The sequence below is a fragment of the Hyperolius riggenbachi genome, chromosome 12 (assembly GCF_040937935.1).
Source record: "Hyperolius riggenbachi isolate aHypRig1 chromosome 12, aHypRig1.pri, whole genome shotgun sequence".
NCBI lineage: Eukaryota > Metazoa > Chordata > Amphibia > Anura > Hyperoliidae > Hyperolius > Hyperolius riggenbachi.
Window position 1 is genome coordinate 12,131,697 of NC_090657.1, and position 25,526 is coordinate 12,157,222.

General features: G+C 43.8%; 1 long non-coding RNA gene across 1 annotated transcript in view; it reads left to right on the forward strand.

Annotated features, from left to right (window-relative positions):
• Nucleotides 1-25,526, forward strand: part of LOC137542116 (uncharacterized) — an 88,218-nt gene that overhangs the window by 16,502 nt on the left and 46,190 nt on the right. Inside the window, exon 3 of the long non-coding RNA XR_011025361.1 lies at nucleotides 4,691-4,805. This is a non-coding gene — a long non-coding RNA (uncharacterized lncRNA). The remainder of the gene's footprint in view (nucleotides 1-4,690; nucleotides 4,806-25,526) is intronic.

Genomic DNA, 25,526 nt, shown 5'->3' on the forward strand with positions numbered 1-25,526 from the left:
CCTGCAGGAAATCCCGTTGTGAACAGGATTTCCTGCTTGCAAAGATCACCAGCGGTGATCGCAGTAGGTAGGGGGATGCCGCTTATCAGCGGTTATCATGTAGCTAGCGCTAGGCTAGCTACATGAATTAAAAAAAAATTAAAAATTAAAAAGTGCTGCGCCGCCCCCTTGCCGATATAATTGGACCGGCAAGGTTTAAAGATAATCTGTACTGTCAAATTCTTACAATAAAAAGTATACCATTCTATTCACTATGTGCTCCTGGGCCGCTCTTTGTCATTTCTGCCACTCCCCGACGCAATCCTGGCTTTTAATCGCCAGTTTTAGGCAGTGTTTACAAACAAAAAACATGGCCGCTAACCAGGAAGTGATGTAAGTGTGTATATGTATATATCATGTTACAGTATACTACAAGTTTTTATTACATAGTGAATTTTCTGCACTCCAATCAGGGATTCCCACAGTTTCTAAGCATGGGCAGCTCTCTACCCCTTCAAACAAGCTGAAATTGAGAGCAGAGAGCTGTCTGTGACTAATAAACAAAGCACACACACAGAGCCTGCAGGGGGCGTGCATAACTTCTCCCTATCACAGCAGAGGCAGTGCTTTCCTCTCTGGGTCGACAAAGCTTGACAAAGAAAAGATGATTAGATATATTACAGAGACAGTGCAACTAGAAAAGGCTGCAGTAATGCAGACCACATTAGAACAGGCATAGGAACTTATAGGATAGAAGAAATAAGGCTGAACATTTTGTTACAGAGTCTGTTTAGGCTGCTTTCAAAGTAGGACGTTACAGGCGCACGTTAGAGCAGCCTGTAACGCACCCCCACCGCACAGCAATGAAAAATCAATGGGCTGTTCACAGTGCCCACATTGCGTTACACAGTAACGCTTCACGTCAAGACAACGCACTGCATGCAGTTAGACTGTTTGCACATGCTCAGTACGGGTGTTTTTTTTTATTTTAGGGGCGGAGAGGAGGCGGGGAGAGGCCGCTACGTAGCCAGGCACATGGCTACTTGGCATTCACGGCACTTGCAGTGTTTACTCTTTGGAGAGGCCACTGATTGGCTGGCGGGACCACGTGATGCGGAGAGCTCCGCTCACATGGTCTCCGCAGCGCCTCCGACCGAGCAGGTGCACCAAGAGCTGCTTGTAACGCAACTCTTGGTAGTGTCCTGCTCCAACACCACCAGGTGTTGCGTTAGGGGCACGTTATGTGCCCTAGAACGTCCCCTAAACGCAACGTCCTGGTGTGTAAGTAGCCTTAAAGGGTAACTTTACTTTATAAGGGTCAATTTACATACAAGCATTAACCCTCTGCACTCAAACACTTGCAACAAGTTGGGACTTTAGTAATGATAAAAACACTAGAATGACTGAAATGATGTTACAGTTGTGTTAAAAAATAATAGCAGTGTGTTTAAAAAAAACCCTTCTAATAGTGTTTAGTTCCATACACACAAATGCATTGGCAACACTACACATTGGGCTCTATTCTCAAAGAGGCCAAATCACCGCAAAATATTACCGCTAAATTCCCGCCATCGGTAAAGTCCGCATTTTTTCCACATTCTCTAATATTTTCCGCATGTTTTTCACATGCGGGGAAAAAAGATGCGGAAACAGGCATTATTCATGCGGGAATCATGCGGTAAAAAAGTCGCATGAAAAAGGGACTCCGAGCTGTACTTAAAAAGTAAAATAGTACTCACCGGGGGCTTTCTTTAGTCCAGCGCTGGTCGGGAGGTCCCACGACGGCGTCCTGGCTCCTCTCTTAGGCCCCGCTCCGGAATGGCTGGACAGCGGCAGCCCGGGCGACACTCGGCTGAGTGTCAGGCTCCTTCTTCCGCGTATGACGCGACTGACGTCACACGCCGGCCGCCTCGCGTCATCACGGCGGCCGGCGTGGCAGTACGGCGCATGCGCGCTTTAATCGTGGGCTGCCGCCGTCCAGCCATTCCGGAGCGGGGAGAAGGAGAGGAGCCAGGACGCCGTCGTGGGACCTCCCGACCAGCGCTGGACTAAAGAAAGCCCCCGGTGAGTACTATTTTACTTTTTAGGTAGAGCTCGGAGTCCCTTTAAAAAAAATATTAAAGTCCAGCAAGCACAGCCCTTAAGCCTCCAGACTTCATTAAAGTCAATGGGATGCGGAATATATCACCTACTACTTGTAGGTGATACAAAATCGGTAAATAACGACGAAATGATGCGCCTGAACATTTTTGAGAATTGATTTTTTTTTATTACGGAAAATACCGACTTTTGCGGAAATTATTCCGCTTGAATCCCGCACATTTACCGCATGCGGAAAAAACATGCAGAAAATTTAGTGAATTTCAATGTGGCGGTGTTTTGGTCGGTAACTTCCCGCATGTCCTTTACCGCATGCGGGAAGTGATTGAGAATAGAGCCCATTATATTCCAAATCAAAACATGAAGAAAAATTTCTCAAATTTGTGTTGTTCCTCTAAAGAAATTGAAGAAAATAAAATATTAGACTGTTCAAAAAATAACAGTTTTTTCATTCTTCTTTATAAGCTCAAATTTTCACTATATAAACAGAAAAATGTTTTTAAGATGTTGGTTCCCTTTGAATCACTGAACCAACATTTAGTTGTATAACCACTGTACATCTGTGTTGCATGGAGCCAACAACTTCTGGCACCTGTGAACAGGTATTGCAGCCCAGGATTATTGAACTACATTTTACGGTTCTTTTCTATTTCTTGGCTTTGCCTCAGAAACTGCATTTTTGATGTCACCCCACAAGTTTTCTATTGGATTAAGGTCCGGGGATTGGACTGGCCACTCTATAACGTCAATCTTGTTGGTCGGAACCAAGATATTGCATGTTCACTGGCGTGTTTGGGGTTGTTGTCCCATTTCAAGGGCATTTCCTCTTCAGTCTAAGGCAGCATGACCTCTTCAAGCATTCTGATGTATTCAAACTGATCCATGATCCATGATCCCTGGTATGCAATAAATGCGGGCCAACGCCGTAGTGTGAGAAACATCCCTCATATCATGATGCTTGTCTTCACAGGGTACTGTGACTTGAATTCAGTGTTTAGGGGTCATCTGACAGACTGTCTCCAGCCACTGGACCTAAAAAGAACAATTTTTCTTTCATCAGTCCACAAAATGTTGCACCATTTCTCTTTAGGCCAGTCAATGTGCTCTTTGGCAAATTGTAACCTCTTCAGCACACGTCTTCTTTTCAATAGTGAGACTTCTTACAGATAGCTTGGTTTCACATAGACATCTTCTAGTTCAGTGTTTCTCAAACCTGTGCTTGTTACTCCCCAATGGTGCATGTTTTGCAGGCAGCCTCAGCTATGCACAGGTGAGGTAAATAGTGTTTTAGCAACATGGAATCCACCTAGCTGGGACACCAATTACTCGCCTATGCATAGGTGATGTTTCCTGCAAAACATGCACTGTTGGGAGTCACAAGGACAGTTTTGAGAAACACTGTCCTAGTTGTAACAGTACTTACCTTCTTTGATCTTCCTGGAGCTGATTGTTGGCTGAGTCCGTGCCATTATGGCTATTCTTCTATCCATTCGAATGGTAGTTTTTCACTTTCTTCCATGTCTTTCAGGTTTTGGTTGCCATTTTAAAGCATGTGCGATCATTTTAGATGAGCAGCCTATCATTTTCTGCACGTCTTTATATGTCTGAAAAGTCCCATTTTCCTCAGAATTCCAGAAAGAAATGCACTATAACCAGCATGTACATTTGCTGCCTTACTTCCTTAAAGAGGAACTCCAGTGAAAATAATGTAATAAAAAAAAATATTTTTACAATAATTATGTATAAATGATTAAGTCAGTGTTTACCCATTGTAAAAAAATTGTAATCCCTGATTTACATTCTGACATTTATTGCATGGTGACATTTTTACTGCTGGCAGGTGATGTAGCTGCTGCTTGCTTTTTTGGCAGTTGGACACAGCTGTAAACAGCTATTTCCCACAATGCAACAAGGTTCACAGACAGGAAACTGCCAAGAGTACCACGGTCCTCAGAGTTTCTTGTGGGAGGTGTTTCACCACAATATCAGTCATACAGCGCCCCCTGATGATCCGTTTGTGAAAAGGAATAGATTTCTCATGTAAAAGGGGGTATCAGCTACTGATTGGGATGAAGTTCAATTCGGTTTCTCATTAACTAAGGCCAATAATTACCACCTGTTTCTCAAAGATTGAATGACCTCACTAATTGAACGCCACGCTGCTATTATTTTGAGCACGCCCCTTTCAATTAGTGATTCAATTACACAGAATCAGCAGCATGCATGTCATGACTGTTGGGTCTGTTGGATTTCTAGTACTCTACTACACCTGCTAGTAAAGTATTTGCCATGTAGAAATACCATAAAACAGCAATTGATCCGGTTAGTGATGTCTGATTGCTATTATTTTGAACACAACAGTATTTGAGTGCAGGACTGTTCCACACGGCCATTTTCCCTCACACCCTGCCTTCTTTGATTTTAGAAGTTCAACCTCTTAGTATCTGAATAAAAGCCCTTCGTTATTTGAAATTTGTGCGGTTTTTCTAGTTCTTTTTTTCTTCAAATTATATCCCGGACGCACATTTGCTTAAAGATTGTGCCTAATTCATTATTATAGTGTTGCGCTCTAAGTTCTCCTTTTTTTCTCTTGTTCTTTTGATTATTGTAGAGATGTCAGAAGGCGGTGTCATGTATTGGAAGCGCTGACTGAAGAGACCTGGCTCATGTCACTTGTCACCGATCAGGACAGGCAAATGCTTCATGACACTTGTCACCATCACCAGGTATTCAGTGTTATTTTACACCACTGCCCTGACTGTTCTCAGCTGTGGGATTTCCTGGCCTTTGTGTGCACCAGTGTTTTTGTTTGGGAATACATGACACATAGCACTACCGTGTTTCCCTGAAAATAAGACACTGTCTTAGATTTTTTTTTGCTCCAAAAGATGTGCTAGGGCTTATTTTCAGAGGACGTCTTATTTTTGGGGGTAACACTGGTAGTTTTCCTATACAAAATGTATATACAGCATGCCATGCTGAAACACAAGCAGCATGCACAGAGCTTGTGGTTTGCAGATATGGGCTCTTGCTTCCAAGAAACTGATTCTGTTGATCATGTGGGTAAGAGTCTATTTCTTGCAGGCAGAGAACTCTGTCAGGCTCCCCAAAGCTATGATAGGATAAGCTGTGTGTCCTGGGAAGAGGTGAAGTGCTGCTGCTGCTGATCAGGACAGATCAGGAGGGCTGGCTCCAACACAAACACAAATTGCCTGACACACACAGGACTGTAGAACTCCCATTATTTCAAGCATGCTAGGAATTCCTGCTAGGTCTTATTCTCAGGGGATGTCTTACTTTAGGGGAAACGCGGTAGCACTTCAGATTAGGCTACGTGTAAATGTTTGGTACCCGTTGCATATTTCTGGATTCTTGCATTTAACTGAATTCTTGGCCATTGTACAGATTTCATGAACTGATTTGATACAATTGTATATATCTGCCTATTTTTAACAGTATTTATTAGGAATTTATGTACTCTGGCACTTTGTTAATGTAAATTTATTGGGTCCCATCCAATTCACTTTAGGCCATATCCTATTAACTTTTCTCACAAGGTTTCTCATAGGAGATATTTTCATCTAATCTAAAAATTAATTTTTTTAGTACTTTAGCAATTCAAAAAGTACTAAAAAGTTGGCAAAAATGTAATATCAAACAAAAAAAATTGAATTTTCACTGTTTCACACTCTCTACTCAATGATACATGCATTTAAGTATGCAGAGCTCAAACCTATGAACTAATGACCCTTTTTATCTCTTTACTGCTCTAAGAAGCCATTTACAGACAGGAAAGTGTTTTATGGCTGTAATTCCTTATAAGTGATTGTTACTCTATAGTCCGACCCAGTGCCGGCCCAAACAAAAACTTGCATACCTGATTTTTCACTCTTTCAGGCAGAGAAAGAAAAAAAGGAACACAGCCCAGTTATTTGTGTGCTAGGCACTGTACATATACATGTCTATCTCATCGTGTCACATGCCACCTTGGTTGTCCTTTAACCTCTTGACGACCAGCTAACGCCGATTGGCGTAAACTGGTCGTCTGCGGGTTACCATGGAAACGGCCGCTCGATCGAGCGGCCTTTCCATGTCAGTTCACGGAGGGTGTCTCCGTGAACAGCCGGAGAGCCGCCGATGGCGGCTCGCCGGCAAAATGTAAACAGGCGGGGAAGAAATCCCCGCTGTTTACATCATACGGCGCTGTTGTGCAGCAGCGCCGTAAGGCAGATCGGCGATCCCCGGCCTCTGATTGGCCGGGGATCGCCGGCATATGATAGGCTGAAGCCTATCCTTCAATGCGCAGGACGGAAATCCATCCTGCGCAGCACACAGGGGAAGGGAGAGGGAGGGAGCTGGCGAGAGGGCTGAAAGCGCTGCGGAGGGGGGCTTTGAAGAGCCCCCCCCGCTAAGCAACTGCAGCCGGCGGCGATCAGACCCCCCCAGCAGGACATCCCCCTAGTGGGGAAAAAAGGGGGGTAGTCTGATCGCCCTGCTGCACTCCTGATCGGTGCTGCGGGCTGTAGAGCCCACGCAGCACCGATCAGTGTAAAATCCCCTGGTCGGCAAGTGGTTAAAGCCAATTAAAACGCAAAACATAAAACCTGACAGCAGAGCTATTGGAGCTACTACAATTTGTATAGTGCGTTCTTTGCTGTCTTACCTCTCAAACTTAACTTGGCGCCAGTGCAACAGGGCAACCATGGCATGACTGATGAATGACCTAACAAAAATGATTGCTTTGGGAGGTTGGACATTGCTATACATGCCAGGGCTGGATTTCTAGAAAGGCCTCAATGGCTTGGGCCTTGGGTGGCTGGACATGGAAGAGGGGCTGCTGCATATGGAATAGGATTGTCAGATTCACTGGCCGGTCAAGGCGGCGGAACTCCGAGACCCACGCTGAGGCGCAAGCCTCTGGGTCTCGGCCTGTCTCTGACGTCACTGGAGCGCATGGCCCTCAGCTCCCATTGGATAAGCGGCGGAGGTGCTCTTAGTATGCCCTCCGCCGCTGTAAACAATGACCACGTGCGCGCACAGCATGTCAGCTGATCTGCTGTCAAGATCTCTGTGGATTGGTCACTTTGGATTCCTTTAGTTCTGATTGGTTAAGTGCTAGTATAAATGTAAGGTGAGCGCCCTCAGTTATCGCCCGTGATAGCCTATGCTGGGCTTGTTGCTGAGATTGCGCTCACACCAAGTGCTTGTCTTGCTGAGGACGTGTGCCTGTCTATTGACTAAGCTTCTTCTAGATTCGATACCTGTTACTGACCCAGCTTGCACCTGACTATGCGTCTGTATTGGATACCTCGTTACCGACCCGGCTTCTTGAAAGGATTCGCATGAACGCTGCCTGCATTGACCCTGGCCTGATTGACCTTGCATCTGTCTAGTGATTACTTAAGCCATTCCCTGTTACTTTGTCTTTGCCTGGATTGCTGCAGCCTTAAGGCCTCAGGTGACTATTCAGTGTATTGGATTACATTGCATTACTGTGTTTGGGGATTGCTGTCTGCCAGTCTGTATGCTACATCTGCCTGCAGGGTTTTGTAGTTTGTATTAGGCAGGAGCTTTCGCAGGTGTTAGGGCGGGGTTATATGTCAGTCATATGGGCATACAGCCTGACTCATAGCAGGTGACCAGACAAGCCTGACAAAGATGCTGCAAATAGGAAGCAACACATGTAAGAGGAGAGCTGCTGCCCAAGGGAACTGTACATGAAACACAAAGTGGATGATGGGGTGTGTGAGCACCTTGGAGAAAAAGATCCAATAGAGAAATCGGGAGCCCAAAGTTGCAGTATGTCAAAGTAACACAATATTTGGAAAGAATTAAGCAAAAGGTCTACTCACAAAGGTGGGTTGCTAGGGGCAACCAACCACTGGCAGCAGGTGGAGACAATTAACCCGATTCCACTCGGGGTGGTCCGTCAGGACCTCGGCTGGTCACTCTACTTGATAAAAAGAAGCACTAGGCTCGTGTAAAAACACCGTGGCTAATGCTTATACCCTTTCAACAGAGGAGGTTGAGGGGTGGATTTAGCACATATAGGGGATAAAGAGGCGCCCTGGTTGTATAAAATACGTTAAAAACAACTAAAAAGAAACAAGTGAGATGGCTTTCCTCAGAGACGAAATCCTTAGACAAAGAGTTTTTTAATAAAGTACAGGCAACGCGTTTCACGGGTCTGAGTCCGCTTCCTCAGGCCAATAAAAGGGCCAACAGTCTCTAGACCGCTAACTTAGGGAACCTTGAAAGAGGGGGCTGCTGTACACAGATGGTACATATGGAATGGGGGTACTGCTGCCCTGTGGAAGGTGAACAACAAGAAAGCTTGCCTAGGGGCGTAAAATGTATGAAGACTGCCTTGCTGGTTACACATGTAACTGCCGCCTTCTCTGTATCTATTATTTGTTGTAGATCTCAGCTGAAGACAATGCCCCATTCACAGGGGATGCAGCTGGATTCTGTTGTTGTGTGATATCTAGTGTTCTTATGATCCGTCTCCTGGGATGTTGTCTCTGTTTTCCATCATGAGATCACAACCTTCCAGTGCAATGTATATATAATATAATAATATGATATATACAGTGCATACAATTGTATCTATGTTATATGCAACAATCCATCAAGTTTTAATTTCGAAATAACGTCAGTGTTTTGTATGTTTATTATAAGATTTTATTGTTATCTCAGTACTTACGTATTAGCCTGATGACTTAACAGTTGATTGGCTTTGAGGTGATTCGAGGCTGGATGGGGAGGTTGGTGGAACCCGAGGTGAAAATAAATGATGAGCTAAACAATTATATTCATCCTCCTACTCCTACAAATTACCTTTTTTTAACTATCCCATGGTTTTAGTTTATATTTAAAGTGAACCAGAGACGAAGCACCCTCATGTATTTTACCATATATATCAGTGGGGACATTAGATAAAACACCTACCCTGCTCTCTGTTTCATCCTTCACTGCTCAGCCAGCTTGTTATCAGCTCTGATTAAATCCCAGACTGGCTTTGCTCATGAATCATTATAGCTGAGTCATTATAGCAGAGCCAGAAGGGGGCAGGCTTGGGCTTGAAAATACATCAGAGAAGAAAGACTCGGCTATAATGATTCCTGAGCAAAGCCAGACTGAATGCTCAGTGGGGTATTTTATCTGGGCTGTTAACAAGCAGGCTGAGCAGTGAAGGATGAAACAGAGAGCAGGGTAGGTGTGTTCTCTAATGTTCCCACTGATATATATGGCAAAATACATGAGGATTCTTTGTCTCTTGTTCACTTTAAACATTTAAAGGGAATGTTCAAGCAAAATAAAAAAATTTGTTTCACTTACCTGGGGCTTCTACCAGCCCCATGCAGCCATCCTGTGCCCTCGTAGTCACTCACTGCTGCTCCAGTCCCCCTCTGGCAGCTTGCCGACCTCGGAGGTCGGCGGGACGCATTGCGTACATTTTTACGCATTCCCGCTAGTGCAGGAACATTAACACATACATTTTTACGCGTTACTGGTTCAATGCATAAATTTTTTGCATAAATTTTTACGCATTGAACCAGTAACGCGTAAAAATGTATGTATTAACCCCCTTGGCGGTATGAAAAATACCGCCAGGGGGAAGCGCAGCAGTTTTTTTTAATTTTTTTTTTTTAAATCATGTAGCGAGCCGAGGGATCGCTACATGATAGCCGCTGCTCAGCGGCATCCCCCCGCCCGCTTCTATCGCCTTCGGCGATCTCCGATCAGGAAATCCCGTTCAAAGAACGGGATTTCCTGGAGGGCTTCCCCCGTCGCCATGGCGACGGGGCGGGATGACGTCACTGACGTCGGGACGTCATTGGGAGTCCCGGGCCACCCCTCGGCGCTGCCTGGCACTGATTGGCCAGGCAGCGCACAGGGTCTGGGGGGGGGGGGGCCGCACGCCGCACCGGATAGCGGCGATCGGGCGCGCGGCGGCGGCAATCGGGGTGCTGGCGCAGCTAGCAAAGTGCTAGCTGCGTCCAGCAAAAAAAAAAATTATTTAAATCGGCCCAGCAGGGCCTGAGCGGCACCCTCCGGCGGCTTACCCCGTGTCACACACGGGGTTACCGCTAAGGAGGTTAATGTTCCTGCACTAACGGGAATGCGTAAAAATGTACGCAATGCGGCCCGCTGACCTCCGAGGTCGGCATGCTGCCAGCGGGGAACTAGAGCAGCAGTGAGTGACTACGAGGGCACAGGATGGCTGCATGGGGCTGGTAGAAGCCCCAGGTAAGTGAAACTCATTTTTTTATTTTGCTTGGACATTCCCTTTAAATAGTAGATTGAATGTTTGGCTGCCTCTGCTCAGTAGCAGCCTATTAATTGACCTTTTCCTATCTTCCTCTGCTCTCAGAAGTTGTATTCTGCCAGGGAAACCTTTATGGCTGTAATTTGCTTATCAATGATGTTTACTATATTCCCGACAAGACAGAAGCTGCCAGTTTCATGCCTAGAAATTAACTTTTTCAGGCAGCAAAATAAAACAGCCTATGTTTGCACGGAACATACACGTTTATCTCATCATGTGACCTTGGGTACACTTTACTGTGGCCTAACACCATACAAATTGTAACATTTCTTTTCCAATCAAGCATTGCAATACATCTTTCTGATTGATTGTAACGTTTGAAAAATTTTACCAAAGAACCACACGTGGAAAAAAAAATGATTGAAAAAATGGTTTGGTCAATACACAAAGAAATCGACATTCAATTTTCAGAAAAATCCACCAGTCCTGATTGACTTATATTGAAAAAATGGTAGACTCAAATCAGATTTATTGAATGAACAAAAAAACGATTGACCTTTTGAATTCAGAGTGTTTTATACTGGACCCTTCCACCATGATGAGGTCATCCTTCTGGAAGGGACCCTTCCCTCTACCTAATTACCAAACAAGCATAGTGTGAACCTGTATGGAACACTCTGCATGTTTTGTTCATTTGGTGCATCTGTTTTGAATGCAAGAAGTGTACCCTGCCTATATTGGGCTATGAACACCTATGCAGTTAGTTAATCAGATGCAGCCTGTTTGGGGAAGCGCTGCCACTTCTCCCTGCTGCCTAAAAATGTATGTTTACCTAATGGCTAGCTGCTCCCATTTGATATTTTAGGTTGGCCTCCCATTTTTATTTTTTGGGGGGGGTGGGGGTTGGGAAAGGGTAACAACTATGCACTAGAAAGAGCCCAATCTAGTGCATAGTTGTAGCATTTGTTTTGAATACAAGGTGTGTTTGTTGCCTCTAGGGGGCTCTGCACGCTTATGTTGATAGTCATTAAAATGAGGCCTGCCTGGTCTTAGGATGCGCTACCATTTCCCCCCTGTTGTCTATAAAAGGCGTAGTTTTAACATAAAAACCACACCGGTATTTTCTATCATCATTCGTTTTCCTTTATATTAACATTTGAAAAAGAAATATATCCATTTGAAGGATGAGGAATTTAAGTTTACAACCAAGAAACTTTTATAACGTTTTTTGTATTTAGCTCTGGGACACTTGATAGATTGCCACTGAGCAGAGACAATAATACATTTAATTACCTTGTAAATGGTTTAACCATGGGATATCTAAAAAAAAAGTCAGTTTCAGGACTAGGAAGATAGGTAGATACAATTGTTTACCTCATCAGTTTATTTTCACCTCGGGTTACCAGAGTGGCTTCCTTGTTCCTCAAGCACTCACCGATGCATCTCGCGTTGCGTGAGACTTGACGGGAGCTCGCACTAGCGCAAGCGCCCGTAAACAAACACAGCAGAGCTCTGTGATCAGCCTGCCAGCCCGTGATTGCGGCTGGTAGGCTGTTTTCAATAGATAAATGGCCAAATGTATGTGTACAGCTAGTGCAGCGCTGTACAGAGAATGTCCCTGTCACCTAACTGTCTCTCGGAATGGCTGACAACCTAAGCCTATCCTAGGCTGATGCCTATGAATGTATCCTGCAGTGTACGGATCGCAGTGTAGGGCCAATTTAGTGGGGGGAGAGGGGTTTTAAAAAAATAGAGAATTTTAGTTAAAAAAAAAAAAAAAGATGATTTTAATGAATAAAAAGAAAATCACAGCAGCAATCCACCAAAACAATGCTGCATTAGTGGCAAGAAAAGGAGATAAAATTAATCTTGGTGCTAAGTTGTATGAGCAAGCAATAAAGCTGCGCAGTGCTGAATTGTAAGAAATCGGGGGTGTAAACCTGTGGTCCTCAAGAGGTTAATGACTAATGTAAAGCACAGCGTGTGGTAATCATAAACCACTACAACAACACCTTAAGGCGCGTACACACTTTAGCAAACGACGGGTCCGTCAGACTTTCTGCCAACAGTAGCACGTGTGTACAAGCTTTTGGCAGACTGATAAGACTGTTTATACCGGGAGTGCAGAATTATTAGGCAAATGAGTATTTTGACCACATCATCCTCTTTATGCATGTTGTCTTACTCCAAGCTGTATAGGCTCGAAAGCCTACTACCAATTAAGCATATTAGGTGATGTGCATCTCTGTAATGAGAAGGGGTGTGGTCTAATGACATCAACACCCTATATCAGGTGTGCATAATTATTAGGAAACTTCCTTTCCTTTGGCAAAATGGGTCAAAAGAAGGACTTGACAGGCTCAGAAAAGTCAAAAATATTGAGGTATCTTGCAGAGGGATGCAGCACTCTTAAAATTGCAAAGTTTCTGAAGCGTGATCATCGAACAATCAAGCGTTTCATTCAAAATAGTCAACAGGGTCGCAAGAAGCGTGTGGAAAAACCAAGGCGCAAAATAACTGCCCATGAGTTGAGAATAGTCAAGCGTGCAGCTGCCAAGATGCCACTTGCCCCCAGTTTGGCCATGTTTCAGAGCTGCAACATCACTGGAGTGCCCAAAAGCACAAGGTGTGCAATACTCAGAGACATGGCCAAGGTAAGAAAGGCTGAACGACGACCACCACTGAACAAGACACACAAGCTGAAACGTCAAGACTGGGCCAAGAAATATCTCAAGACTGATTTTTCTAAGGTTTTATGGACTGATGAAATGAGAGTGAGTATTGATGGGCCAGATGGATGGGCCCGTGGCTGAATTGGTAAAGGGCAGAGAGCTCCAGTCCGACTCAGACGCCAGCAAGGTGGAGGTGGAGTGCTGGTTTGGGCTGGTATCATCAAAGAGGAGCTTGTGGGGCCTTTTCGGGTTGAGGATGGAGTCAAGCTCAACTCCCAGTCCTACTGCCAGTTTCTGGAAGACACCTTCTTCAAGCAGTGGTACAGGAAGAAGTCTGCATCCTTCAAGAAAAACATGATTTTCATGCAGGACAATGCTCCATCACACACGTCCAAGTACTCCACAGCGTGGCTGGCAAGAAAAGGTATAAAAGAAGAAAAACTAATGACATGGCCTCCTTGTTCACCAGATCTGAACCCCATTGAGAACCTGTGGTCCATCATAAAATGTGACATTTACAAGTGGAAAAACAGTACACCTCTCTGAACAGTGTCGGGGAGGCTGTGGTTGCTGCTGCACGCAATGTTGATGGTGAACAGATCAAAACACTGACAAAATCCATGGATGGCAGGCTTTTGAGTGTCCTTGCAAAGAAAGGTGGCTATATTGGTCACTGATTTGTTTTTGTTTGGTTTTTGAATGTCAGAAATGTATATTTGTGAATAAGAGATGTTATATTGGTTTCACTGGTAAAAATAAATAATTGAAATGGGTATATATTTGTTTTTTGTTAAGTTGCCTAATAATTATGCTTAGTAATAATCACCTGCACACACAGATATCCCCCTAAAATAGCTAAAACTAAAAACAAACTAAAAACTAATTTCAAAAATATTCAGCTTTGATATTAATGAGTTTTTTTGGGTTCATTGAGAACATGGATGTTGTTCAATAATAAAATTATTCCTCAAAAATACAACTTGCCTAATAATTCTGCACTCCCTGTAAGACTGTCTTATCAGTCTGCCGACAGCTTGTACACACGTGCTACTGTTGGCAGAACGTCCGCCCAACGGGTGGGTCTGACGGACTCGTCGTTTGCTAAAGTATGGCGTGTGTACGCATCTTAAGAGCCGATATAGTGTCTAGCACAGTGTCGTAGATGGGTCCTTTGCAGCAGGGCCCATTGCTGTTGTATCCCCTGTTCCTGCACTACTGCCCCTGGAACATAATATAAGTTACAATTGTGAAGGGTGATCAAGACAACCCTAGAACGAAAAAAAAGCACAGAGACAAAGAGAGCCCTGATGGTGCAGTATGTCACAAGTAGAATATTGCAGGTAAACAACAGATTGTATACTCACAAGGGGAGGTTGCACAAGGGAAACCAACCACTGTAGGCAGTTGGAGATGTTTAAAGGGTACCCGAAGTGACATGTGACATGATGAGATAGACATGTGTATGTACAGTGCCTAGCACACAAATAGCTATGCTGTGTTCCTTTTTTTTCTTTCTCTGCCTAAAAGAGTTAAATATCAAGTATGTAAGTGGCTGACTCAGTCCTGACTCAGGCAGGAAGTGACTACAGTGTGACCCTAACTGATAAGATATTCCAACTATAAAACACTTTCCTAGCAGAAAATGGCTTCTGAGAGCAAGAACGAGATAAAAAGGGGAATTTCTTATCAGTGAGGGTCACACTGTATTTACTTCCTGTCTGAGTCAGGACTGAGTCAGCCACTTACATACCTGATAGTTAACTCTTTCAGGCAGAGAAAGAAAAAAAGGAACACAGCATAGTTATTTGTGTGCTAAGCACTGTACATACCCATGTCTATCTCATCATGTCACATGTCACCTCGGGTATCCTTTAAACCTGACACCACTCGGGTGTCCAGGCAAACTGGGTATGGTCTCACTCTTGTTAAAAGACAAACAACCGAATGGTCCTCGGGATGGCTAAGCCAAAAGCAGACCAAACAGTACACCCATCCAATGGAGGATATAAAGCACCCAAAAGATAATAAAATGCATTAAAACAAAAAAGAAAAAAATGAGGTGGCTTACCTCAATGAAGACAAATTCAAAAAAAAAAATTTTTTTTATATGCACTGGCAACATGTTTCATGGGCCTGTACCCACTTCCTCAGGCCAAATAAAAGTGCCAATATGTGCTACGAGCCACAATTAAGGCGCCTCCTTATATAAGTTATGAAATCATGAGCTCTGTTTACCCACTGTGATCATTATCAATGGGCTAAATATGCTACTTCAAGATATGTCAGACAAAATAACCTTCCCCCGCTCTACTTACCCGGGGCTTCCTCTATCCCCTTGCAGCTGACATGTTCCACGCCACAGCTCTGCTCTGAGCCGCCGGCCCGGGGTCCCTGCCGGGGCAGAGGCCGACCTCGAGGCCGTCCTCTACTGCGCTGGTGCGAGCGCCGCTGTCAATCAAGTCCACGTTGTCCGGAGTGTATTGCGCAGTAGAGGATAACCTCGAGGTCGGCCTCTGCGCCGGCGGCTGAGAACGGAGCTGCGGTGTGGGACATGTCGGCTGCAAGGGGCTAGAGGAAGCCCCGGGTAAGTAGAGCGGAGGGAGGTTATTTTGCCTGACTTTTCCTTTAAAGCGGATCCAAGATGAAAACCTAACTATGACAAGTAACTTGTCTATATATAAGTTTAGACAGCAAATCTAGCTGCAAACAGCTTCAACAATTTATGATTATTTATTCCTGTGATACAATCAGAGCGGCCATGTTCTATTTGTCACATTACACACAGGCAAGCTGATAGCATCTCCAGCCCTCAGCCTGTGAAAACTTCACTTCACTCCCCTCTCCTCCTCCCCTCTGCCTCTGAAATCTCTGGCTAGTAACCTCCTCCTGGAACCGGTGCACATCCTGACGAAGCTCGCAAGTGGGCGGGCGCAACGCGTAGGTGGGCGGGTTCAAGTCCCGTAGCCGGAACTCCGTGTGTTGCTGCATCCATACAGCGTGTTACTGGGGAGTCTGTCGCCGCACGTACAGCAGGATTGTCTTGAAGCTCCCCGCCTGTGCAGTCTGGCAGGGCGGGTAGAGCTGGGGACAAAGCCTGACGGCAAGAAAGGGTCGCGACTGAAGACCTAACGGAATACGTGAGAGGAGTGGACCACTCAACTCGACCCACCTGTGGACATCTGAAGTGGTGAGATCGCTCCAGACTTACACTCCACACGCAAGTGGCAGACCACACGGGATGAACGCATACCACGCTGCCTATATGTAGTAAACACCCCCTCTCTGAAGACCACAGTACAATTGGTACCGGTACCAGTAGGGAGATATGAATGGGGTGGCATGTATGGACAGTGTGAGTGCGGTAGAAGTTCCTATATGGCTATTTTAACTGTTTTTATTGGTTAGGTCTGTGTACGGCACAACGATTTCAATAAAGCCAACTTTTCTACTTTTTCACAAAACCTATGAGCAACTGACCTATTCATTTTGTATTCTTGACCTCTCATTGTATTTTGGGGTTGCTCCCTCCTAAATGTGAGGTGCGGGTAGTGACCATTAAAGAGAATCTGTATTGTTAAAATCGCTCAAAAGTAAACATACCAGTGCGTTAGGGGACATCTCCTATTACCCTCTGTCACAATTTCGCCGCTCCTCGCCGCATTAAAAGTGGTTAAAAACAGTTTTAAAAAGTTTGTTTGTAAACAAACAAAATGGCCACCAAAACAGGAAGTAGGTTGATGTACAGTATGTCCACACATAGAAAATACATCCATACACAAGCAGGCTGTATACAGCATTCCTTTTGAATCTCAAGAGATCATTTGTGTGTTTCTTTCCCCCATGCACTGAAGTTTCAGGCTGCTCTTTGCTTCTTGCAAATAGCTTTGCCCTTGTTTGTAATTCCTCAGTATGTGAAAGCCCAGCCAGCTCAGAGGACGATTTATCCAGCTGATTAGAGCAGCTTCTCTCTTCTCTCTTATCTAAATAACACACAGGCAGTGTGCATAGAGGGGCCTGGAAGGGGGAGATTCATCACAGAACCACAACACTGAAGAACTTGGCAGCCTTCCAGACACAGGCTGACAAGTCTGACAGGGGAAAGATACATTGATTTATTACAGAGATAGTGATAGTAGAACGTGCTGCAGTAAGCCAGAACACATTAGAATAGCTTTTGGAACTTGTAGGATGATAAAAAACAGGATGCAATTTTTGTTACGGAGTCTCTTTAAGGTGGTTGGTTGAGTCAGGCACTTATTGATTGTAATTTTAGTAACCTCCTCCTGCCCAGACTGAGCTCCCAGAAGCCCTTGCTACTAAGGCTGAGAGTGCCAAGGCACTCTGGAGAAACTGTGGGCGAGGCTTGTTTAGTTTATAGGGAATTAGAGTATTATAACAAAAGAAAAAAGTATTTGGCTTGAAGAATGCCCTATAAACTATATGAAAGGAACACAATTATGCAATGAGTAAACGTTTATCTCGTATCCACTTTAAGCTTTTTTTGTATTATTTAAAATTATTTTCATGCTTTTCCCTGCCTCCTTTTTGCCCTGTGTTGTATCTATTCAAGTGGATCACATGCTTCTGTAGACCACCTGGATCAGGAGAGTACATAGAATGACTTGGACCTCTCTGGATGGATCTTCCTCTGGAGTAGGGCTTTAAATGCACATAATAAGCATTGCGTTTTGTGGTGTACAAATATTTCTTTTAACGTCACTCTCTATTTAAATTCACTTGCATTTAAATTGCCTAATATGTGTAGCTAAGTCAGGTAATTTCATGGAGTGCGCATCTGTGCATGCAGTTAATTGAAAATATTATGCAAATGTGAAGAGAGTGATAGCATGCAGGTGCAATTTCACAGACATGTGGATTGATGTAAGCCGCTGTGCATTGTGGGAGATCGGGTATACGTCTCCAGGGGGAGAGAGCGACTGAGGTGCGGAGAGCCAAGCAATACACTGATGGGAATATGAACAAATATAATTAAAACAGTTATTAAGTCGGGGGATCTCTTCATGGAATTCTAACAACAAAAGAGCAGGAGGACGGTGCTGATTAGAAACAGCAAACAATGGTGGGCTCCGAATTCCGAGTTACTTTCTATGGTGCTAGCTTAAAGTGGATCCCAGATAAAATTTTACTCATTGCATAATTGTGTTCCTTTCATATAGTTTATAGGGCATTCCTCAAGCCATATACTTTTTTGGTTTAATACTCTAATTCCCTATAAACTAAACAAGCCTCGCCCACAGCTCCTTTTGTGCCTTGGCACTGTAGCAAGGGCTTATGGGAGCTCAGTCTGGGCAGGAGGAAGAGGAGGTTACTAGCCATTGATTTCAGGGGAGGAGGGAGGAGGAGAGGGGACTGAATTCACACACAGGCAAGCGCATAGCATCTCCAGCCCTCAGCCTGTGACAATGTGACAAACAGAACATGGCTGCCCTCATTGTATCAAAGGAATAAATAATCATAAACTGTTGAAGCTGTTTGCAGCTAGATTTGCTGTATAAACTATCTAAACTTTACATAAGATATATAGACAAGTTACTTATTATAGTTAGTTTTTCACCTCGGATGTGCTTTAATTAGGAACTGTAACCAAGAATTTAAATTCATCCCAATCAGTAGCTGATACCTCCTTTCCCATGATAAATCTTTACCTTTTCTCAAATAGATCATCAGGGGGCGCTGTATGACTGATATTGTGGTGAAACCCTTCCCACAGTGTGATGTCAGGACCATGGTACTGACAGTTTCCTGTCTGTGAGCCTTGTTGCATTGTGGGAAATAACAGCTGTTTCCAGCTGCCAAACAACCACCATCTTCTTCTATGCATATGTATATTTTTTTTTTTTTAAAAAAGCACCAACCTTTTAGCCTATCGCATTGTTAGGGGGCGTGTGATTACAGAAAATGGCAGTTGGTGCTGCCTGTTTTTTTTTTCATGTCTGCCAGTAGTAAAGATGATTACGGGCAGGCTGCTTGTGGATCAAACAACCTGAACAAATTACACAGCGAATATCAATCATTTCTTGATTTCTCTTTTATTTTTTTTTAAAGAGTAACTGTCAGGCTGCAGAAGCTAATTTAAACCTCTATTCTCCTGTGTTAAACAGTTTAGAAGGAAGCCCAAAAGCAATTAGTGAAGATAAAAATCTCAGTTACCTTTGATGTGTGCTTATCAGCAAGTCTGTTATTCTTAAGAAGACGCAAGCCGCATACCATACTGCAAAGCATTCTGGGGCTCTCCCCTCGGCTGCTAATGAGACGTTACAGCAGCTTGTAATCGCGTAGCACTGATAAATCTCGGGGCAGAGTACTCTGCAGGAGTCAGCTATTGTTCCTAGCCACATGGCTCATTAATATTCACTGCACACTGTGTTGTTCAAGTAGGAGCTTATCTGTGATCAGGAAGCAGGCAGGACATGACGACACATTTGACAGAAAAACATGGAGCCTGCCATGAGCTGTCAGGAGCATCTATCTCTGCATATACTATATACAAATTCTGTGAAATCCAAACGTGGACAGTGAAATGCATATGTAATGTAAGTACAGCCAATCTTTAGCTACTGATATATGTGTTTATTTTCTCTGAGACCTTATACCTAACAGCTCCTCTTTAAGTTCTTACTTTGCAATGTATTGATTTTTTTTCTCCCTTTTGCTAAAGTTCCTATTTGATGAGACTGTTAAACATACACAGTTATATTGAACATTATGTAGTATATGTATTAGGTGTAGTTTGCAAATCTCTGTGCATGCTGATATTATGGGCGGGTTTTAGTTTTTACAGTCCTGGGCAATTGTGTTTTTGTTCGCCTCTTCCAGGCACATTTTGTTTTTTATGGCTAAATACAATAGAATTACAGACAAACAATATGCGGTAAAAAAAAGCAGAGGGTTGTCCAAATTTTTTCACCATGGAAAGTAACACAAAAACGCAGCATGGATGAGCGAAATAAAAAAAAGCTCCATATCCCGAGCGGCCCATTGACTTGTATTACAAGTGCAGTGGTGCTTGTTTTCCTATACACAAAAAAAGCGCCCATGATTTTTGACAAGAATGCTGTGTGCTTAAAGAGTAAGGGCCCTTTTCCACTAGCAGTCGCTAGCGTTCATGCTGAACGCTAGCGACTGCTGAATCGCAAAAGGTAAAAAATTACCGGCAATTTCCCGACGTTTGCGGCCGTGATTTTGGTATGCTATGCACTGCATAGCAAAATCGCGGCAAATATCGCTCCGCGCCGCGATCGCGTTTCAGGCAAAAACGAATCGCGGTAGTGGAAATACCCTACCGCGATTCCTATGTTATTTAGCAAACCCTAGCGATTGTAAAATCGCTAGCGGTTTGCGATTCCGCTAGCGCAAATGTGGAAAAGGGCCCTAACTGTCAGGCTGCAAAAGCTAATTTAAACCTCTATTCTCCTGTGTTAAACAGTTTAGAAGGAAGCCAAAAAGGCAATACTGAAGTTAAAAATTTCTCTTACTTTGATGTTGGCTGAATAGCAATCCTCTTTATTACCAAGCTCCTAAGGAGGCCAGCAGGCCGCATAACAGATACTGCAAAGCATTCTGGGGCTGCTTCTTCTCCCCACTGCACTCCCTTGGTCCTCCCCTTCATTTCCCTATCCTGCCCTAAGGCAGCTTTCACAGTGAGAAGTTACAGGCTCATGTTACAGCAGCAGCCCAACTCACAGCACTGAAAAATCAATGTGCTGTTCACAGTGCACATGTTCGGTTAGAGTATACTGCACGAGTCCGCTATTATGGCTAATTAATATTCACTGCACAGTAGTTTTGTCTGGATCATGAACCATTAGGATCTTTGATCCTGATCTTTTTTGTGAGTCAAATCATCCGAGATTCGGTTCACAGTGGATGTCTGGAAGAAACAGGAACTGCAGCTTCTCTCACTCTGCTGCAAATGATTCAAAGATTCGGTTCAAAGATCCGGATCTTTTCAATGATCCGATTCGAAGTGACAGACAATATTCCCCGTTAGACCAGAGACTGGTGGGAGTGTCTGAAGGCTGGAACTTGGGAGGGCTAAAGAATCATCAATCAGGAAGCAGGCAGGACATGACGACACAATTGGCTTCATAGGAGACAGACAAACATGGAACCTGCCATGGGCTGTCAGGAGCATCATTCTCTGCATATACTATATAAATATTCTGTGAAATCCAAACGTGGACAGTGAAATACATATGTAATGTAAGTACAGCCAATCTTTAGCTACTGATATATGTGTTTATTTTCTCTGAGACCTTATACCTAACAGCTCCTCTTTAAAGGGGAACTGAAGTGAGAAGAATATGGAGGCTGCCATATTTATTTCCTTTTTAAAGAATACTAGTTGCCTGGCAGCCCTACCGATGTATTTGGCTGCTGCAGTGTTTGCATAATACCAGAAACAAGCATGTGGCTAATCTCGTCAGATCTGACAATAATAGAATAGGAAGATATACACAGCAGACATTTATGCGATTCCCAAGGTGACCACAGTAGATAGACAAAATCACTTGCCTGCTCAGCGCTTGCTCAGTGGAACTAGTCAGTCCAAAGATGGACTACCTGCAGCCACCTGTGCTCAATACAAAACAGGTGACACCGCCACCAAAGAAAAAGCCAAACAGAGCGTGGTTAAAGGAATACTGTAGGGGGTCGGGGGAAAATGAGTTGAAGTTACCTGGGGCTTCTAATGGTCCCCCGCAGACATCCTGTGCCCACGCAGCCACTCACTGATGCTCCGGCCCCGCCTCCGGTTCACTTCTGGAATTTCAGACTTTAAAGTCTGAAAACCACTCCGCCTGCGTTGCCGTGTCCTCGCTCCCGCTGATGTCACCAGGAGCGTACTGCAAAGGCCCAGTATGGTCTGTGCCTGTGCAGTACGCTCCTGGTGATATCAGCAGGAGCGAGGACACGTCAACGCAGGCGCAGTGGTTTTCAGACTTTAAAGTCTGAAATTCAAGAAGTGAACCGGAGGCGGGGCCGGAGCATTGGGGAGTGGCTGCGCCAACACAGGATGTCTGTGGGGGACCATTAGAAGCCCCGGGTAAGTTCAGCTCATTTTCCCCCGACCCCCCTACAGTATCCCTTTAACTCAAAGTAGACTTTTAATAACGCTCTTAAGCACGTTTAAAACATAATAACCAACACTTACACTGTGGGTCCCTATTACAAAGACTCAGCAGTAATCAAGCGCCTCAAGCGTAACACCAGTACGCAGACTCAAGCGTAGTGCAGTCAGAGAAATACCCAGGTCTCTCTTCCCTACCGGTTTCCGGCATTGTGGTGTCATCAGGGGATAAGAGAGACTGAGCAAGAGTGGGCATTTCAATAAACGATACTACTTACGGGGGGTGGTGGATTGCGCCATTAGTCTGGTTGCCATGGTGACCGGTTGAGTGGCGGTCACTTGGTGCGGACGAAAGAAAGTGTGCAGTAGGATCATGGGGAACATACGTTTTAAAACAGAGCCGCATACCAATAGGTTAATGCGCGCTGTGTGCAGACTAAAGCTCTGCATAAGCCAGCGCCTGCGCAGTACAGAGAATGCGGCGCTTAACATTAAGGACAATGTAGTTCTAACTACTCCGAGCATGGAAGGCATTAGGCAAATTGTCACATGGGAATAATGAGCAAAAGCTGCCACTAGCTGCTCTAGCCGGTGCTGAAAATCAGAATGATACAGTAATTACATACGAAACTAGCAAAGTGGTGGCCCGAGATATTTAAAGGAAACATCCAAGCACCTTAAAAATAAAAAAAATCAACTTACCTACTTACCTTCCTCCAGCCCCTGCTAGCCGCGCTGTGCCCTCGCCGCAGCTCCACTCACCGCCGATGGCCCGGGGTCCCCTCCGGCGCAGGATGTCCACTGCGCCTACGCAAGCGGCTATCAAAGTCGCACTGAATTCTGCGCCTGCGTTGTACAGTCCAGAAGACGTCAGCATGACCAGTGAGCGGCATGCAGAAAAAGTCCAAGGAAGCCGACCTGGCGAGGTCGGCATCTTCACCGGAGGGGACCAGGAGCCACCGGAGCTGCGGCGAGGGCACAGGACGGGTGCAGGGAGCTGGAGGAAGCCCCAGGTAAGTGCATTTCTTTATTTTTAAATTGCTTGGACCTTCCCTTTAATATAACACCACATATAATTATTGAAAATAAATAAATAGAAAATAAGTATGTAAAATGTAAAAAAAAGTGCCTGCAGCAGAAATAATTAGCAGTTAAATACACATATAAAAACAAAATTACTACACATTGCACAATACCATTGGAAACTATGAACAGTGCCATCTAGTGGAGAAAAAATAGTAGGATATATACAAAAATAAAAAAAAATATAAAAGGCATGGAGTGACATAAAATTGGCATTAGGAATTATCTATAAAACAATTTACATTAAAATCGGCATTAAGTTCTCTGGGTTTGAGTGTTTTCAACATGAAACGTGAGGTCCCTCCTTTTATTTTCACATCTCCAATCTTACTGTAATTGATCTATAATACAGAATTTCAAACATGATGGATCCTTTGCACGTACCTCCTCAAAATTGTTGGGAATGGACTGATCAATTTCAGCTTTTTTTTAATATTCACATGTTCGTAGAGCGTTTTCTAAACTCTATCATTTTTTCCCACATACTGTAAGCCGCATAGGCATTCCATTAAATAAATAACATATGCGCTGTTGCAATTAAAAAACTTTTATTTCTAAATTCCTGTCTGGTAGTATTGCATTTAAAGAGACACTGAAGCGAAAAAAAAACTATGATATTATGATTTGTATGTGTAGTACAGCTAAGAAATAAAACATTAAGATCAGATACATCAGTCTAATTGTTTCCAGTACAGGAAGAGTTAAGAAACGCCAGTTGTTATCTCTATGCAAAAAAGCCATTATCTCTACGACTTTCAAAGTCGTGGAGAGGGCTGTTTTCTGACTTTTATTATCTCAACTGTTAGTTAACTATTTACTTTTCCTCTGGCAGGGGAGAGGTCATTAGTTCACAGACTGCTCTGAAAGAATCATTTTGAATGCAGAGTGTTGTGTAATCTGCACAAATTAGAGAATGATGCAATGTTAGAAAAAACACTATATACCTGAAAATAAAAATATGAGAATATTTTCTTTGCTGCTAATCTTCTAGTAATTATTCATAGTACACAACCAATTCATTATATCATATATTTTTTTCGCTTCAGTGTCTCTTTAAAACTTGCATACTTCTCTAAGTTGCTAGAACATGTCCTGCATCACTTTTTACATTTATAAAACCCATTAAAACCCTAAAAACTCTTTTTCTCAACTTTGCCAAGATTCATAGAATATTTGGCCAGCAAACTTTGCAACTTCGGGGCTTTATGAAAAATGACGAGGTGTATCTCTAATTGAGGGGCCAATATTCGGGTCAAGACAAAGATAGGCCAATGCTTATTAACCAGTTTCTTAATTTCTTTATGCCGAAGATTATATTCAGTAATAAAAGAAAAAGCAAAATCCAATGTACCTTCTTCTTTGTCCAGAACTTGAGATGCCATCTCGCTATTAATAATGCTATGCTGATCTCGCAGGCCTATAGCATCTCTGGTTCTGACTGTCTCTACCATATCATATTCTTTTTTGATAAAACCGCTCAATTCAAATTTGTGATTGGTCCATATAATCCTCTAATAGACTACAGTTACTAAAATTCCATTGGAATTGCTCAGTTGGTATAGATCTAAGCTAATTGGGGTGGTGGCAATCATCAAGAAGAAGAAAACTGCTTCAGTATTCTTTAAATATGTGGTAGTGACACACTTTTTCCTCTGATTTTTTTATACAATAGTTGGATCTATGAAATTGACACTGCTGCGGCTGTATTCACAATTAAAACACATATTGTATTGATTAACATCAATAAAAGAAATGCAATCACATACAGTAGAGAGGCTTCATTACCCTTCCAAATAAAAATATCATCTATGTATCTCTTCCAAAGGAGCAAGTTTGCATGTGCCTTCTCTCCCCACCATCCCATATATACATTTGCAAGATTTGGTCCTGTGATTTGTGTATATTAAATACTATTAAAACCAAACTAATTTCTGCCCATGGCAAATTCAATGCAATCCATTAAAAATTCAAGAATATTGTTTTTTAAAAATACACTTTTGGTTAAAGAGAGACTGAAGCGAGAATACATCTCGCTTCAGACCTCAGAGTTAGCAGGGGCATGTGTGCTAAACGGGGGTCCCTTCACCCCCAAATCCCCCTCCGTAATGCGGGGGAGCGCTTCCTGGTTGGGGCAGGGCTAACCGCCGCAGCCCTGCCCCACGCGCGTCTGTCAGCGCGTATCTCCGCCTCTCCCCCGCCCCTCTCAGTCTTCCTTCACTGAGAGGGGCGGGGGAGAGGCGGCGATGCGCCGCTGATAGACGCGACTGGAGGCAGGGCTGCAGCCGTTAGCCCTGCCTCCAGGAGTGACCAAATGCACGACCAAGTCGTGCTGGGG